Source organism: Aricia agestis, chromosome 12 (genome assembly GCF_905147365.1).
Source record: "Aricia agestis chromosome 12, ilAriAges1.1, whole genome shotgun sequence".
Classification (NCBI taxonomy): Eukaryota; Metazoa; Arthropoda; class Insecta; order Lepidoptera; family Lycaenidae; genus Aricia; species Aricia agestis.
The window spans coordinates 12,317,138-12,335,580 of NC_056417.1; the positions used below are offsets into that span (position 1 = coordinate 12,317,138).

Genomic DNA, 18,443 nt, shown 5'->3' on the forward strand with positions numbered 1-18,443 from the left:
CGCTGCGTAGAGCCATTATTTTAATAGCCTCAAATACAAAACTGGAGAAGTAATTTAAAACAATTTTGTATGTTTTTTATCATTTGCAAAAACATAATTTATGAGCAGTTTTCCTCATTGTGCTGACAGCTGATGGCTTCGTTATTATTATGTAATCATCACTTAAATAATATCATATCATTATCGACAATAATAAAGCGTTAACCCCTGACCTATAATTTATAAATATTATTGTACTGGGGCCAGTCAGTCGTCAAAACACGTAAGTAATATATTTTATTATAGAACAAACTGCAGATGAAAAATAATTATAACTACATAGATGACGCCCACAACTCAAATTCGTTTATCACGCGGGAATCGTACATTTTTCCGGGATAAAAACTATCCTATGTCCTTTCCCGGGACTCAAGATGCCATGCCAAATTTCAGCAAAATCGATTCAGCGGCTTAAGCGGGAAGAGGTTGCGGCAGACAGACGGACAGACAGACAGACAGGCAGACGGACATACAGATAGATAGACACACTTTAGCATTTATTATACCACTAGCTTTTACCCGCAGCTTCGCTCGCGTTAAAACGTATTATTATAATATTATAGCTGTTGCCCGTGACTTCGTCCGCATTAACATAGTATAATAACGGAAATGGATAATTTTTTGCCGACAGAAAAGTCCCCTGCATATTGATCAAAGGTCACTCGTAAACTGTATGTTTAGTTTAGGTTGGAATAAATTGACTTTTAAATAATAACTATATTCCTACAAAGGACAATTAAAACTTAACACTAACGACGCTACAGTCTACACCATTTTGATGTAAGCAACAATCCCAAGAGGTTGAGTTTGGGAGGGCGCAGCCCCCGCAAGTACGGGCCGAGGGCAAAGTCCCCCGCATATTATTCAAATGACAGCCGAAAAGTGTATGTTTAGTTTTGGTTGTGTTAATAACTTTGTTCTTAAAAGGAAAAATTGAAACTCAAAACTAACATAGCAGACATCCCAGTAGAGGGGGGGGGGCAAAGTTCCCCGCATATTATTCAAATGACAGCCGAAAAGTGTATGTTTAGTTTTGGTTGTATTAATAACTTTGTTCCTAAAAGGGAAAATTAAGTGATGTAAGCAGACATCCCAGGAGGGGGGGGGGGGGTTGGGGGGGCGCAGCCCCCCCCCCAAGTACGGGCCGAGGGCAAAGTCCCCCGCATATTATTCAAATGACAGCCGAAAAGTGTATGTTTAGTTTTGGTTGTATTAATAACTTTGTTCCTAAATGGGACAATTAAAAGTCAACACTAACGAAGCGGCACCATTCTGATGTCAGCAGCAATCCTAAGTTGTGGGGGGGTTTGGGGGGGCGCAGACCCCCCAAGTACGGACCGACGTCAAAGTCCTCCGCATATTTATCAAATGACAGCCGAAAAGTGTATGTTTAGTTTTGGTTGTATTAATAACTTTGTTCCTAAAAGGGTAAATTAAAACTCAAAACTAACGACACGACATTATTATGATGTAAGCAGATATCCTAGGATGTGGGGGGGTCGCAGCCAGCGCAGCAGAATATAAAATCATACATTCGAATAGAATCGAATGTATAGTTTTCGCGCAAACCATAAGTTTTAAGGTACTCAAAGTGTCTCCATACCAAACATCAAAATCGATTGAATAGTTTACGCGCTAATCATAAAAGTTTATTGTACGGAAACCGTTCATTTTTTCGGGACAAAATGTATCCTATGTCAAAGGACATAGGATACATTTTGTCCCGAAAAAATACTCAATACTCAAAGTATCTCCATACTAAATTTCACCCAAATCGATTGAATAGTTTACGTGCAAATCATAAAAGTTTTTTGTGCGGGAACCGTACATTTTTTCGGGATAAAAGTATCCTACGTCCTTTCTCGGTACTCAAAGTATCTCCATACCAAATTTCAGCAAAATCGGTTTAGCGGTTTGGGCGCAAATCATAACAGTTTATTGAGCGGAAACCGTACATTTTTCGGGATGAAAAGTATCCTATGTCCTTTCTCGGTACTCAAAGTATCTCCATAGAAAATTTCATTAAAATCGATTGAATAGTTTACGCGCAAATCATAAAAGTTTATTGTGCGGAAACCGTACATTTTTCCGAGACAAAAAGTATCCTATGTCCTTCCTCGATACTCAAAGTATCTCCATACTAAATTTCATCCAAATCGATTGAATAGTTTACGTGCAAATCATAAAAGTTTTTTGTGCGGGAACCGTACATTTTTCCGGGACAAAAAGTATCCTTTGTCCTTTCTTATGTCTTAAAGTATCTCCATACCAAATTTCATCAAAATCGATTGAATAGTTTACGCGCAAATCATAAAAGTTTACTGTATGGAAACCGTACATTTTTCCGAGACAAAAAGTATCTTTTCTCGGGACTCAAAGTATCTCCATACCAAATTTCAGCGAAATCGGTTCAGCGGTTTGGGCGTGAAGAGGTAACAGACAGACAGACAGACACACTTTCGCATTTATAATATTAGTATGGATGTATAAAATATTACCACAGAATAGATAATAGTGATATTACTAGCTGTTTAACGTTAGAACAGAGACGAAAGTTCCTGGGTCATGGATGTGTATTAAATATGTGTATCATATAATACAAATCTTAAATATAATATGTATAGTATAAAAGTCTTAAATATATTTCCGTTGTCTGCTACCCGTAACACAAATCCTTCAGGTACTTTAAGCATGGGGCCAGAGTCCAGACTGACGTGGTGTGAAGCGTCCATAGATAAAAAAAAATAATAATTTATCATTACTTTAGATGAAATGCTACAGGTACTGAGACTATTATAATAAAATTATATTATATACGTCATAATATTATTATATAATAGTAGTACCTGTAGAGCTTGTCTAATTAGAAATGACGCGTCCCACCACTTCACTCGCATTCTGCACGGCTGCATAGCGCGGCGTAGCACAGACTATCGAACGTTTTTAATTAAACTACATATTATTATTTTTTTGTATTTTTAGTAAGATAAAAAAAATCTTTAAAATGTAGCGTCGCGTCGAGTCACGATTAAGTGTGACCTAACCCTTAATTGAATCAATGATTTCTAAAACACCATAAGTAACTAAAAGTAAAATTTTCAGGAGACACAAAAACCTGGATAATTTTTGATAATGCAAGTAATTTATAATTATGTATATTATATTTTATATTTCTGTATATATAGCTCCTAATAATGTATTTTTATACATCTTTTTATTTTATTTTAGTATAAATAAATGGATAATAAAGTTTTTCACTTATGTGCTTTTGACATTAAATCTGTTACTTGTGTTGTTTTGATACCCAAGAAACTACTGTAACATAAAATAATAACTCAAATACTCATATTTATTCAACTTTATTAATCTTAAAATCATAACATAATGTTGCTATTGCCTATGCCTACTTTTATAGTTATGCATCATCTCCCACTTCATCTACAGTTTCTACTGTTGTGGTTGGCCAGTCCAAAATTTCATCATAGAAGTCTTTAAAGGTGTCAGGGAAGGAAATTAATTTTTTGATTTTTTTTATATTTATCGGTACCAAAAGTTCGAAACGTAATGTTGGTCGAATTTATTGCTAATTTACGCCATTGAAGGTCAAACAAAGGTTAAACTTGGGTTAAACGTATTTGTTCAAAAATATAAGTAACTAATGGGTATTTTTTTCGTTTAAATACAGAAAAACGATCACTGACCTTATTCCTCGAAATGTTTTTGTAATGAGCAAAATTTAAAAAAATGGACAATCCCCATTGTATGCACTTGTGTTGTTCTAACAATCACCGAAGAGAAATGTCAGTCAGTTATGTTGTTCTAACACTAAGCGGTATTTTCAGTAGTTCAATTTACATAGAAAACGCAAAGCAATTGTGTTGTTTTAATGCACAATTTATTAATGGTCATAGACTAAATCCAAAATCGCTATAAACTCGATTTCGACAAAAATGTTAGTTATGTTGTTTTAGAAATCATCGATTCAATTTTAAACAGCGTTACAATCGCATTTATACTGTGGGTGGGCTCGGACATAATATATAACATACTCATAGACTATAATATAGTAGGTATACAATACAACATCCAAGTTCACACAGATTGTTATACATTTTGGATGGATGGATGTATTTATTTATATCTTACTTTTCATAGTATTAGTAATTTCCCGTTTTCCCAAAATTTTCAATTTTCCAATATAGCTGAGAAATATATTTTAACTAGACTAAAATATAAAATATTGTAATATTATGGAATTAAAAATATTGAAAAATAAAATAAAGGAAATTAAGAATATATTATAACATACAGTATAATGTGTGAAAATTTGAACTCTCTAGCTATTACCGTTCTTGAGTTACAGCCTGGAGTCAGACAGACGGACAGACAATGAAGTCTTAATAATTTTACCGTTTTTACCCTTTGGGTACGGAACCCTAAAAATTCATTTTGCGTTGGCATCCTAAAAAAATTAAATTCAAAACAACAACATTCTTAGTTCTTACATGTTTTATTAACTAAACATTAAATAACAAACATAAAACATCACAAGAAGCAACTACTTAATTAAAATCTTTATTAACATACACTTAATAAAATGAGCCTTATATATTTTATCTTATGGGTTATGTACGGGTAAAATAACGCGTAAAAATATGCGTCGTAGCCCGTAGCGTATAGGGCGGGCGGCTACGTAGTAAACACTAAACAGTCGTCTTTTAGACGTACGTTAGTACGGACGTTATACGCGTTATTATACAACTTATTCGTATAATATACAGTCGACTATTATACGTAAATATACAAAGTTTTGCCAGTTCTCGTATAAGTAGGATTAACGCATGTACAGGTATGTTTTTAAAAGTTTTTGCTTATTTTATAATGTTTACAATGTAGAGAATGGAGTGCACAATAATATAAACTCCATGTTTATTGTGGTTTAGGTCATAAACATATTTTATTATACTCTCAACGAATTGAAAGTGTACTTAAGGCTTTGCTAAAAAAAAAACTTTGTATTTAAAATACTTCGTTATTGTTTTGATTTACCCTTCAAAATCGTAGAACTCTATAAATGTGTAACATGTATAACAAAGAGTGAAAATAATAATGCACTATTGAGAAGAAGATATTTTTTTTTGTATTGCTATAATATAGGCTCTGTTAGCTATGTCCACACTATGCAATTTCATCTTCAATTTTCGTCATCATCTTTTTATTCAACTTTCGTTTGGTAGGTATATTCAATAATTGAATGCGTCAAAAACCACCCGCGTTGGGAAGAAAAGTGACATATCGTCGCGGGCATACCTCACGTGCGATTTTGCGCTATAACGCATGCCCTTGATGAACAAAAAAGGCACAGTGTGGACAAAGCTATTCTACTAGACAGATTTTGGTGACATTTAGCAGTGGACATATTATATACAACGTGACATTTTAGTGGTTGTTTTCCCGCAGCAGAACGATTTACCCATAGCAGTACTATCGAATCATGCATGATATTTTTTTTTTAATTAAAAATATTTTGTACGACTTACTACGGCAACTTTATGCCGATAGGCGCGAGTGGTTATTGCCCGAACGAATTTTATTTGTGATTTGAATAAAATTTAAAAAGAAACTTCACAAATCTATTGTACAACTAAGATAGAATCATTTTACTGCGGGAAAACCTGGGAAAACACATAACATAACCCCCATTAAAATTTCACGAAGTATAATTAAAAATAAAGGACTAATTAATTATCGCAGTATGGTACACCTCCTGCGGGATTTGCATGATATCAATGTGTATCGTAAATAACACAAGGTGCAATGTTTGTTTCTTTCTAAGTATATTTTTCTAGATGTTGTCAATAATTTCATTCGCATAAAAATTTGCTCATTGCTGTCCTTTTCGGAGACTCAAAGTTTCTTCATAGTATTATCATAAATCGATTCAATGGTTAAAAAATAAAGTGGTAATGCCGCACTCACAGACATTAAATGATGATTAAACTTCAATTTAATGAAGAGTTTGACATGTGTGTGAACTGTGAAATGAAATGAAAATATACTTTATTGTGCACAATCACATTTACAATACCACACACATAAAAAAAAAGACATAAAATGATGAGAGTACACAAAGTCGGCCTTATTACTAAATAGCAATAAATAAATATGTGTATTTTTTTTTCTATGGACGTTTCACACCACGTCAGTTTGGTCCCGTGCTAAGTACCGAAAGACTTGTGTTACGGGTACCAGTCAACGGAAATATATTTAATACTTTTATACTATACTTACATAATATATTTAAGATTTTTATTATATAATACACATATTTAATACACATCTATGACCCAGGAACTTTGAAAACTTTTTGTTCCGTCGGCGGGATTCGAACCCGCAACCCCCGGCTTGAGGTGCCAACAGCCCACCAACTGAGCCACAGAGGTCAATCGTGAAAATCATGTATGTGTTGAATAAATGTTTATTGTTATTATTTATGGGGCTTTAAATGTCAAAATCTTCTTTTAAGTACAGTTAAGTACAGCTGCAATATTCGTCGCTAAGTGCGGAAGTATTTTTTCGAATTTAAAATTTTAAGTATGAATTATAAAAAACCGCAATGTTCAAAAAATTTATGCGTCCCAATTGAGCTGATTTTAATAAACCCTGACAAAAAAGAGTGTGACCTATGATCGTAGCATCCAAACAGGTAGACCGATTTTGATCTAGTTTTTTTTCTTTTGAAAGCTGACAAAATGAAGATTGAATAGTATTCTTAGGTATAGTTCATCATCATCAGGCCCCCTGCGGGGCTAAAATGGTCACATTTAGCAATTCCTCTCAATCAATTCATCAAATGAATTGTAAAAACTGTGAAACTGACAAATGTCAAATCAGTACAAAAATACAGAAACGAATTGCAAGCAGAGTTGCATTTTGCGATTTTAGAAAAATGAATCATATTATGATTCATATCATGATTCTTCAAAGCGACCATTTTAGCCCCGCAGTACTATTAACATTTGGGTTTATCTACTTTAAACAGCTTTCTATGATTTGATTGGTTTAATATTTTGGATTCCGATTCCTGACACTTAGGCCGGTATAAATACTCAATACTCAAGATGCATCTCGGTCTCAAGACACGGTTCAGGCTCTGTGATTGGTTGGCTGTCAAAATTTGGACCAATCACCGAGCCGAACCGCGTCTTGAGACCGGGTCGCATCTTAAGTACTGACTACTGGTACTGACTATTTATACCGGCCTTAGTTAGGTAAGGTTAGTCTAGTCTAGTCAAAACAAATTTTAAATGGAAATAGGAATAAAAGTAAAATCAAAATGATTGTAACTATAACTTAACCTACCTATATAAATATAATGTTAAATAACCATAAGTACTAAATTCAAAATATCAACTGAAAATTCATTACCAACTGTAAAATATGAAAATTACTATTTACATAGTACCTAATTTTTTTAAGATTTACAAAACATATTTTATTACATAATATAATATACTTACATGTAGACTGTAGAGAACATACATATTTCATGAGTTTGATAAGTTCCTTTTATTTTGTCGTTTACTAAACCGAATTCGATGTGCCGAAATTAGTAAATCACAACAGAACCATATATTTTTGCGTAATAAAAACAATTTGATAATACCATAGAAAAAAACCATAGAGTCTCTGCTAATACTATAGATTTTGTGTGGCTTATGTTAACACCAATGTTTTTGTATCAAAACCTAATTAATTATAATAAATAACTATAGAGGAAATAATCCAAGAAGATTTTTTATTAGTGGCAGATTTGACAATATCTAATATATTGTCAAATCTGCCACTAATAAGGTAACCATGTGACATTACAAAAGACGCACGAAATAATTGAACGTGTTTGATACATGATTATGGTGTTAAAGGTCATATGACGTCATGGTGTCACCACGGCCGCAGGTGGGGCAAGTTGACCTAATATCCCATGACATTCGAACACCATGACATGTAGGTCGCGTAGGTGTTCTGTGGGGACACTCTTCAATTTAGACTAAATGACAACCACGAAGTTACTTGAAATCCATGACTAAATTTAATGAAAATTCATACAAATAGTTATTATAATTATGATGATTGATGTCTATCGATATAATAATTATATTATGGTGGAAACTATTTTGATGAAATAAGTCATGACTCATGAAAATATTTTGACTCCCGAGACGTCCTATAATAACATATAATATATGAATATATCAACTATCAAGAGTCAAGACTTATCAAACACTATATTTTTGTAACCTAATGTGTGCCTAATGCCTATTTTTATGTCATCACTGATGACTGATGACTGATGACTGATGAGTGATGAACTTGACTGTATCGTAATTCGTATATCAAACTTTTTATGAATATCGATTTGACATCAAATACTTATTTATCTAAATTTTGTACAATAAATGACATAAAGTATGTTGTCTAAAACCCAGCCCCGGATCTAGGGGGGGGCAAGCCGGGGTCTGTGCCCCGGGCGGCAAATTCAGGGGGCGGCCAAATTCATACTTCACGGACCAATGGACAACTCATCACTGACCACGTAATAAAATATATTATAATAGCACAAGTACAGCAATTTCATGGCCATATCAACTTGACCGATACCCTGAGCGCGGACTGCGGAGTGAGACGTGCTGCACGAACATATTTTATTATTCGCGAGGCGCGTAGGCATAGTTCAAAATACGCGCCCGGCTCTCGCACGCTTTTAAACCCTACCCTGTTAATAATATTATATATCCTACATAATATTGATAGCTGAAATTATATGGATGATAAAGGTGAAAATAAACATAAGTAGGTAGGGGGGGCGGCATGGGCGTATATAAGGGTCCTGGGGGTCCGGACCCCCCACTTTACTATCAATCTTACTTGTCCAATCGACAATATAATATTATGGTATTTAGGCTGCTGCAGAATCCTTCATGGGCGAGTCCAACTCGCACTTGGCCGCTTTTTTACGTTAGGGACCCCCCCCCCTTATCAAAGCTATATATACGCCCGTGGGGGGTGGCATTTTTTAGTTTTTGCCCCGCCTGAAAAAAATTGAAGATCCGGGGCTGCTAAAATCCCTTGTAGAAGAAACAAAAATAGTAAGATGTCTCAAACAATTCAAAACTTTGAATATGGCAAAGGTATTTGACACTGTAATAATAATTATAAATTCTTTATTTACACATTGAAACATCATACAAGCAGTACAAAAAGAAAGGATCTGCACAAATTGGCGATCTTACCGCTTCAATCTGTTTCTTCCAGACAACCACAGACAAGTGACAATCGATTGAGATGAAAAGTCATTTAAATCTTATATTTAAAAATGGATTTTCAAATGTGTTGGTCGCGCTAAAACTCGAAAACGGCTGCACGGATTGGGCTGATTTTATTCTTAAAATATTCGTAGAAGTCCAGGGAAGGTTTTAAAGTGACACGAAGTTCACCGGGACAGCTAGTCTTATATATAAAAATGGATTTTCAAATGTGTTAGTCGCGCTAAAACTCGAAAACGGCTGAACGGATTGGGCTGATTTTAGTCTTAAAATATTCGTAGAAGTCTAGGGAAGGTTTTAAAGTGACACGAAGTTCACCGGGACAGCTAGTATCATATAAAATTCTCGTGTCACAATGTTAGTTACCGTACTCCTCCGAAACAGCTTTACAAATTTTTACCAAATTTTCTATGCATATTCAGTAGGTCTGAGAATAGGCTACTGGCTACTTTTTATTTTGATAGTTAATTGCATTTCTTGAATAAATAAAAGTAAATTATTACAACTCGAGACTGACGGCGAGCATTGTTTGTGCGACGGGATAGCGATGGACGTTGCCATGGCGCCATACTTATTTACTCACTTCTATGTCACTTCAATAAAATAATATGGGCGAAAGAAATACTTTATATGAATTATGGCAAAGCAACGTTTGCCGGGACAGCTAGTTAATATTATGATAGGAACAGTAACATAACAATTGTTCTATGTGAAACATAATTACTTAATTATATTTGTAATTTTTATGACTTCCGCCGCCGCGCCGCACTCAGAGACGATTAAGTTAATTTACGTACGGTTATTAAATGAAGATTTTGACTAATATAATATAAGCCCCATACATTATCTGATCTGTCAAACTCTTCATTAAATTGAATTTAATGAAGAGTTTCACAGATAATGTATGGGGCTTATAACTCTTTTTTAAATAGCTCTGAGTGCGGCGGTTATAAATAAATAAATAAATAAACGTTTATTCGACGGAAATTTAAACATTATACAAACTACCTACACTTAATATTTATTAAGTTATTATAGTTATAGTATTTTCTAGCCTAGCTTGGCACTAGGTACTAGCCTGAATTTTTTCATAACTTAATAAAATTGTATTTTGGCAAATTACAGTATATTATCTGAATACAGTAATTTTCTAAAGTTTTTATGAACACTATTTCACACGGACGAACGGGGAAAAGCATAAATGTTTTACAACAAAAAAAAAAGATAAAGTCGAGCAAAATGCAAATATTTGAGGTCCGTGTTATGTAAGCAGTACACAGCGGTGAATGTTTTATGTAAAACAGAACCAGCGAACACAGGTGCTCCCATAAACCTCGCATGCCCTGCATAAATATTACTTTAACAAAAATACTCCAACTTTTCCTCTTAAGAGCAGACGGAGTATACGCTTTCTGGTTTCTCTTTTGGCGTTAAAAATATCTATGAAAGACTTTTAATTTTATTTAAGTAATATTTCTAGGAATTTTAAGACGTATGAGTTCTGTTATCAGGTCCCATAGGAAACATGGTCAGTAACAAATGACATTTTATTTAATTTATCTATGTGACTTACGCGGAACTCAAAAAATGCCAGGTTTTTGACAGTTTTGACCAGAGTTATAGATTTATTAAATTCGAAACATTATAACATACCAATCAACCACGCTGTTGCATAGATAAGCTAACCAATAAGTCAAAAATAATCTTAGAAACGGGACTTAAATCTTCTAGACTAGGCTATCGAATACGTGTATATTCTAGAGTTTCATATAAATAACTTGCTACGAATTGCTACGCGGGCGTAGCGGGATTTTGGTTGGCGGGCCGGCCGGTGTTTTCCTATAGAGCGATTGTGTTTCGCTTTAAACTATATTATAAATAATAATAATAGCTCCCACACCGGTTTCGGTGACGGTGGCCGGTTTCATTGAAACCAGGCCAGCTACGCAGGAGTAATTTTATAGTGCCCAAGTGTGTGCGCAGTACACAAGAGCACTCTCTATTCCTTTACTCTCATAACCCAGTGGGACGGACGACCGACACGACTGGCGAGAGATCAGGCGTGGGACCGACTTTTTACATGCCCATCCGACGCATGGATCATCTTACTTGTCAGACAATCAGGTGATCAGCCTGCATTGTCCTAACCAAACTTGGAAATAACATGTTTCCAACGCGGGAATCGAACCCACGACCTCCGAGTCAAGAGCCGCGCTCTATACCACTAGACCACGGAGGCGTTAACTATATTATAAGTAGTAAGTAAGTAAGTACACCATATTTATAAAAATATTTCGTAAAATTTTATCACATTATATGTAAGTAAACATTATTTTTACTCCTTTAGGAAAACATTAGATAAGCTTAAAATGTCCATCCGTGGTATCGTAGCCACCAAACGGTTTAGTATTAAATAAGCCTGAAATTAAAACAATATAGGCTACTTTCAACCCGTTAAAAAATCTACACGAAATCATGAGCAAAAGCCTGTAACAAAACTTTGAACCCCTTAATCTAAAACACTATCAGCAGTTGGGAGAAATAACATGAAACGTTAACCCCAAGTGGCCTTTCTTCACAAGTTTACGATAACGACAATAAATTATTTACGGGGTTTAAATCCAGGTCAAGAACAAGATGAGGACTTAGAGAATAGACCAAGCAATTGTTGACTTTATACTTTTTAATTTTTTATACAAAATGTATAAAATTGACATTTGACAATAATTCTGTTTACAGCGCTGTTTCGGTATGGACAGAGAGAAAATATAGAGAGCGAGCCCGAATCGCACTTGGCCTGGTTTTTCTCTATTCCTCTTTAACTAGATTTATTTTACAGTTGGATATGGAACGCTCTTTCATTTCTCTAGCTCTATGGTGGGATACGTAAAATGTCCACGTGCGTACAAACTACAAGCACTAACATAGGTACTTAATAATAAAGAACTTACAGAAAATGTATTATGTAAATGTATTAGCCTTTAACCCTTTATTTAAAATTTCATTCATCCGCTTGTCCTATTAAAACGAGATCATGTTAGCAAAACTAACACAAAGACTTCTTCTAATTTGATATTAGAAGAAGTCTTTGTGTTAGTTTTGCTAACATGATCTCGTTTTAATAGGACAAGCGGATGAATGAAATTTTATGTAAGTATTTTTTAAGGCATAGACTTTATCAAAAAGATAGTTTATACGTTTTATTCTCTGTGCACTTCATGTTTCTCATTTCTGCGCGTACGTAGGTCGTCTAGTCTTATCAGCATCTAGGCAAAACTAGACAAAATCGCCTTTATAAATATTGTATTTTTAAGTCTAAAAGGACTGTCGTAAAAGTTATTTTTGTAATAAAAATGCGGTCAAAGAATAATATTTGCGGTAAAATTTCTTTTTCGAAATTCAAAATGTTGTGGCAAACCGCGGTAAAAAGGCAAATTTGACTTTTTTATTTGTCGTTAAAGGCGTTTATTTTAACTACATCCGGCGCGCGTCTCCGCTTACGTCTAGACGATGTCAGCAGACTTCCTCCACGTTATTTTACATTTATTAGCATTTCATAACATCGTTGAGTCATTTGGCCTATGAATATACACTTGTTTTTAGCTTTTAAAAGAAATCCATACTAATATTATAAATGCGAAAGTGTGTCTGTCTGTCTGTCTGTTACCTCTTCACGCTCGAACCGCTGAACCGATTTTGCAGAAATTTGGCATGGAGATACTTTGAGTCACGAGAAAGGACATAGGATAGTTTTTATCCCGGAAAAATGTACGGTTCCCGCTCGATAAACGAATTTTGGCGCAACGGAGTTGCGGGTGTCATCTAGTAAAAAATATAAATTGACAAAGAAGTAATAAAACTTTGCAAACGAAAATAATTAATATCTTTAATGTTTAGGAAACAATTTTTTATTTCGAAGCAGGTTTGAAAATTTGAAAATATATTATATTTGTACTTACCTTAACAAAATGTAACAATTTTCATTAATTATTATAAGTAAGAGTTTATTGGCAAATATAACTTTAAGCGTTGAAAGAAAAGAAAACAGCAAATGAAATATTTCGATTCAGCTTTATGCGGAATGTCTACGGATGTCGGAAAATCTCAAAACTTACAAAAGGAATAAAAGTTACAAACTTTCAGGTTTAATAAAGAGCAAAATGGCACTGTGACTTTTGTTTAAAAATACAATAATAGCAAAAACAGGATTTTCTTTAGTACTTATATAAAACTCTTGAATTACTTACCAGTAGCCCTAGCACGACCACCAGTAGAAATGCGAAAGTATGGACAAACTGTGGAGATAAACATAAGGTAGCGTTTCGATCTTTTTTCGTTTCCAACAATTCAATTAAAATGCCACTTTATACTATACTACTAAAATTTTTTAGGACTATAGTCCTAAAAATTCAAATAATATCCTACTCTATGACATATACTATAGTCTGTGTGGCATTTTAATTGAAATTTTGTCGGTCGCGATTGGCTGCGGTAAAGATCGCAACGGAACCTTTAGTTTATGTCCACAGTTTGTCTATACTTTCGCATTTCTACTAGTGGCCATGCTACAGTTACCAATAATTAAATAATTATGGTGTGTATTACCTTAGATAAATGTTGTCGGAGTCATGCCTTTCTTTAATTTTGTCCACAATCGTACGTTCACTTTGATTTTCTTCGCGAGACTTTCTTTTCAAGGTCGCACCGTTTTAATTCAATAAGCCGCCGGCAATTTGTTGTGAAGTTCCCGCGGGGGGGGGGCGAACGGTGGACGAAGGGAGGGGGAGCGAACGGGGTACGAAGGGGGCGGTGGCGGGAGGGGTAATGAACGCGTTAGCGCCGCGCGCTGATTGCTTGGATACCTTCCAACATTTCAATATCAAATAGGAAGTTATAGCGGGGGGTTAGATGGCTAATACTAGATCCACTGTTTTTTTAAAATTACATTCACAAAGATTCGAGCGAACTGCAGTTACATGAAATGCAGTTGCCAATAAATACTCCCATGTATAATGTATAGCTTTATTTTGCTTGCTTGTTATTAAAAACGTTAAAGATTACAAATTATCTTCATAGATCATATAATTATTATCATAGAAAGGTTTTAATTGGTAACTATAATAGTTATATAATAATAATATCCATCATTTCTTTGACATTTGAAACTTTTGTCTTTGGACTAAATTGAGTCTTGAATCAGATGAAGAAAGGGCTTGAATCAGATCAGTTATCAGATGAAGAAATGGCTTGAATCAGATATAAATTCTACCTTTGATAGGAATCTAATAATATTATGCGAGGCAGTTTTAATTAAAAAGCATGTTGTATCTAGTTATTGACCATCGCCGGTCGTCCGGGCGACATTAGTTGTATGTTTGTTTTGGCCGGCTTTCGCAATAAACGGATTGTACTCTAGCGACTGTTTCCCACAAACTTATATTAATGGACGCTGTTAAGCATTCGTGTACTAACCCACACAAAAATTACGTATTGAGTTATGAATGCAGTTATGTTCTGTAGATGATTTAGAACAAGACGGCATTCAAAATTTAACAACAAAAAAATTGTGGGTTAGGACACTAATGCTTAACAGCGACTTATTGTGGTTATTCGCTGTTTGTATAACACGCTTCTATAAGTTAATAGTTAATAGAAATCCATAGCTTAAAATTTAATTTGTCTTGTTGCATGGTGGTGAGGGGCCTTGCACGGAATTGCCAACATTATTGCTTGTGTGGTGGTGGTGTTTGCAGGTTTCTTGCATGCGAGTGTACGCATAGGCAGTGTGGGAGGAGGGAGGTGCTATACGCATGCCTATGCGTACACTCACTCATTCACTTAAAGGTTGAGGTGTATTTCGATTTTCGCGGAATATTGCTAAAAATAATAACAAACTAAATTTTACGCTTCTATTAGTTTTGATCGTTCGTTTATGGTCAGTACTTACTATCGGTATTACTTGATAGTTTTACCACAGAATAGATAAAAGTACAAGTAGTTTTACTCTAAACCGAGTAAAAAATATCGTGTGAGTTTTAAAATATGATATTTTTTTACTCGATTTGGAGTAAAACTATCGAGTAATGCTGAATGTGTGGACGAAAGCCCAAGCCGTGGTGTTTACTCTACGTGATCGAGTAAAACCGTATGTGAGTACTTAGCAGACTGGTTTTTTATGCGTCCGCCCGAACGCGTGGTTTAGCGGCGACACCGCGAGATTACAAGCAAATGTATGTAACGATTTATTGAAATAGCGGCTCGGTTAATTTGTCATTTACATACATTTACATACATCTCGCGATGTAGCCGCTAAACTGCGCGTTCGCGCCGCCGCATATAAATCCATCCTGAACAAACATAGCGCAGCTCACCGAAGGCTATAAGGCTACCAATTTGTCACAAAATTATTATTTTTAACAAAAAATTAAAACCGACTTCCAAGGTCATTTAAAACAATAATAATATGAACTAAAAAGTATTAAATAACTCTTATCTACTCTATAATAGTGCCTTTTTCAGAATTCGCCTAATTCTACGTCTTCATTACTTTGAAGTCGGTACCAGTCCCAAAAGCTTCAGATATTCTGACATTGACTGAACTCACGATAAAATTAGCTGGTTCGGTACCAGTACCGGTTCAAAATAATGAAGACTGTATTATGTAGAGAAATAGTTGAGAATTAGGCGAATTCTGGAAAAGGCACTATTATAGAGTAGATAAGAGTTATTTAATACTTTTTAACTCATATTATTATTGTTTTAAATTAGCTTGGAAGTCGGTTTTAATTTTTTGTTAAAAATAATAATTTCACTCTTTTTAGTTCTACAAGATAAGGCTTTATGCGTAAATAACCACTACCAATGTTAACTATTCACATTATGTTACTGTAAGCGAAATTGTGGTAAATGCTTGCAGTTATCTAAGCGATGCTGCAATTTAAAAACTTTTATCTTTAAAGGTTCAGGAGTTCTGTTCAGTGCCTTTGGACCAAGAGACACCTTCGTATGAACTTTCACTTATTCGTAACATATGTTTACGTTAGTAGAAACAACATTTTAACCACTATGAGTCTTTTGATAAATTTTAAGGATTTCCCTCGATTGCTCATAGATCCCATCATCAGCTCACCACCTTCGTAATTATTATACAAAATCAAGATTATATCCTATACAACAACACAAGAATTTTGAAAATCGGTCCACAAACAGCGCAATAATCATCAAAAACATCTGCTTCGATGCAAAATATCACGAAAAGCATCAATAATTGGGTCATAATGTGATGACCCATGGCATAATTATGATTGTGATGATGATGATCAATTTAATTGATGTATTGGCTTATGCTTTCAGTTGTTTAAACAACGCCGAAATCCCCGAACCTGTATCTATAAGGATTCAAAAGTTCTGTTGGGTACCTTCGGATCCAGGGTATAACCTGGTGCGAAATCTTACTTTTTTATAGCATTTACCTTGAATGCTTCAGAAAAAATTGAAATCACTATATGTTTCCATACAAATTTCAAGGAGTCCCCTCGATTCCTCCAGGATTCCATCATCAGATCACCATTTTTGTAAACATGATACCAAATTCAAGTTAAACCCTATACAACACAAAAAGAATTTTGAAAATCGGATCACAAACGGCTGGATTATCGTTGAACATAAAAAAAAAAAGATACATGACATACAGCCGAACGTATTACCTCCTCCTTTTTGGAAGTCGGTAAAAAATTAATCCTCGCAATAAAAACAATGGCACAATAATAATTAAGAGTATAATAGTCTCAAACGGAAAACGGAAACGACTGTATTTTGTGACAAGTTTAATTTGAAAATGGCTTATATCTTTTGATCTCTATACTCCACTCGGGCTAGCTTGTCGCTAGCGGTCGTTGACTCCCTGTCAAAAACTTGTCATTTTCCATAAAAAACCCATAAAGTTAATATAACTAGCGGAATAGAGAAACAAAGTCCTAAGCAAGAGAGATGTCACTATCAGTAACACTGCGTGGTAAAAAGAGACGTGTGATACATGACAGCAGCACTCTTTTTTGACGTCCAGTCGGCACGTGCCGCACGTTGACAATTTAATCTCATAGAAATCATGTTCAATCACGCTTGTGTCAGTGTAATTATACGTACACATATTTTTACACACAGATGAAACCAATTTCGGTTACGTTTGACAGCTCGAGATTGTTGCTCTATTCCGCTAGGTATATTAACTTTATGATAAAACCACAATAAACAATATCTGACACTTCATTGTCAATCGCGGTTTATATGAAAAGTGACAAGTTTTTGACAGGGAGTCAATGACCGCTAGCGACAACTTAGCCCTAGTGGAGTATAGTCTCTACATTTGTCAAGGACGTACAAGTAGTATTATATTTTACTGGTAGATAAGACGCATTATTTGCCCCCACGTTAATAACGTGGTAGAGCCATGCTTCGGCACGAATGGACCAGCTTGACCGGAGAAATACCACGTTCTCTCAGAAAACCGGCGTGAAACAGCGCTTGCGCTGTGTTTCGCCGAGTGAGTGAGTTTACAAGAGGCCCAATTCCTTACCCTTCCCTTCCTTACCTCCCCTACCCTGTAATCCTATTCCCTCTTAAAAGGCCGGCAACGCACTTGCAGCTCTCTGATGTTGCGTGTGTCCGTGGGCGACGGAAGTAGATTTCCATCAGGTGACAGGTTTGCTCGTTTGCCCCCTTATTTCTAAAGAAAATAGACTACTTTATGTGGACGCTTTTAGGGTTCCGTATCCAAAGGGTAAAAACGGGACCTTATTACTTTAAAGACTTCGATGTCTGTCTGTCTGTCTGTCTCCAGGCTGTAACTCGTAACTCAAGAGCGGTAGTAGTTTGAGAGTTGAAATTTTCGCAGATTGTGTATTTCTGTTGCCGCTATAATAACAACAAATTCTAAAACAAAATAAATAAAATAAAATAATTTCCCATACAACAAATGTTTTCTTTTTCCTCGCTATCAAGGATGACAGCAGAACCTTACATTTTCGCGTCGTCTACACTCTACATCATATCAAAACTTACTGCGTACTCCGTCAAATT

The 18,443-nt window shown here is 35.1% G+C and overlaps 1 protein-coding gene across 1 annotated transcript in view; it reads left to right on the plus strand.

The window, feature by feature from the left end:
- Nucleotides 1-4,755: 4,755 nt before the first annotated feature.
- The window catches only part of LOC121732479 (cytoglobin-like), a 42,629-nt gene continuing 28,941 nt past the window's right edge, over nt 4,756-18,443 (plus strand). Inside the window, exon 1 of the mRNA XM_042122369.1 lies at nt 4,756-4,888. The gene's annotated coding sequence lies outside the window, so the exon portion shown is untranslated. The remainder of the gene's footprint in view (nt 4,889-18,443) is intronic.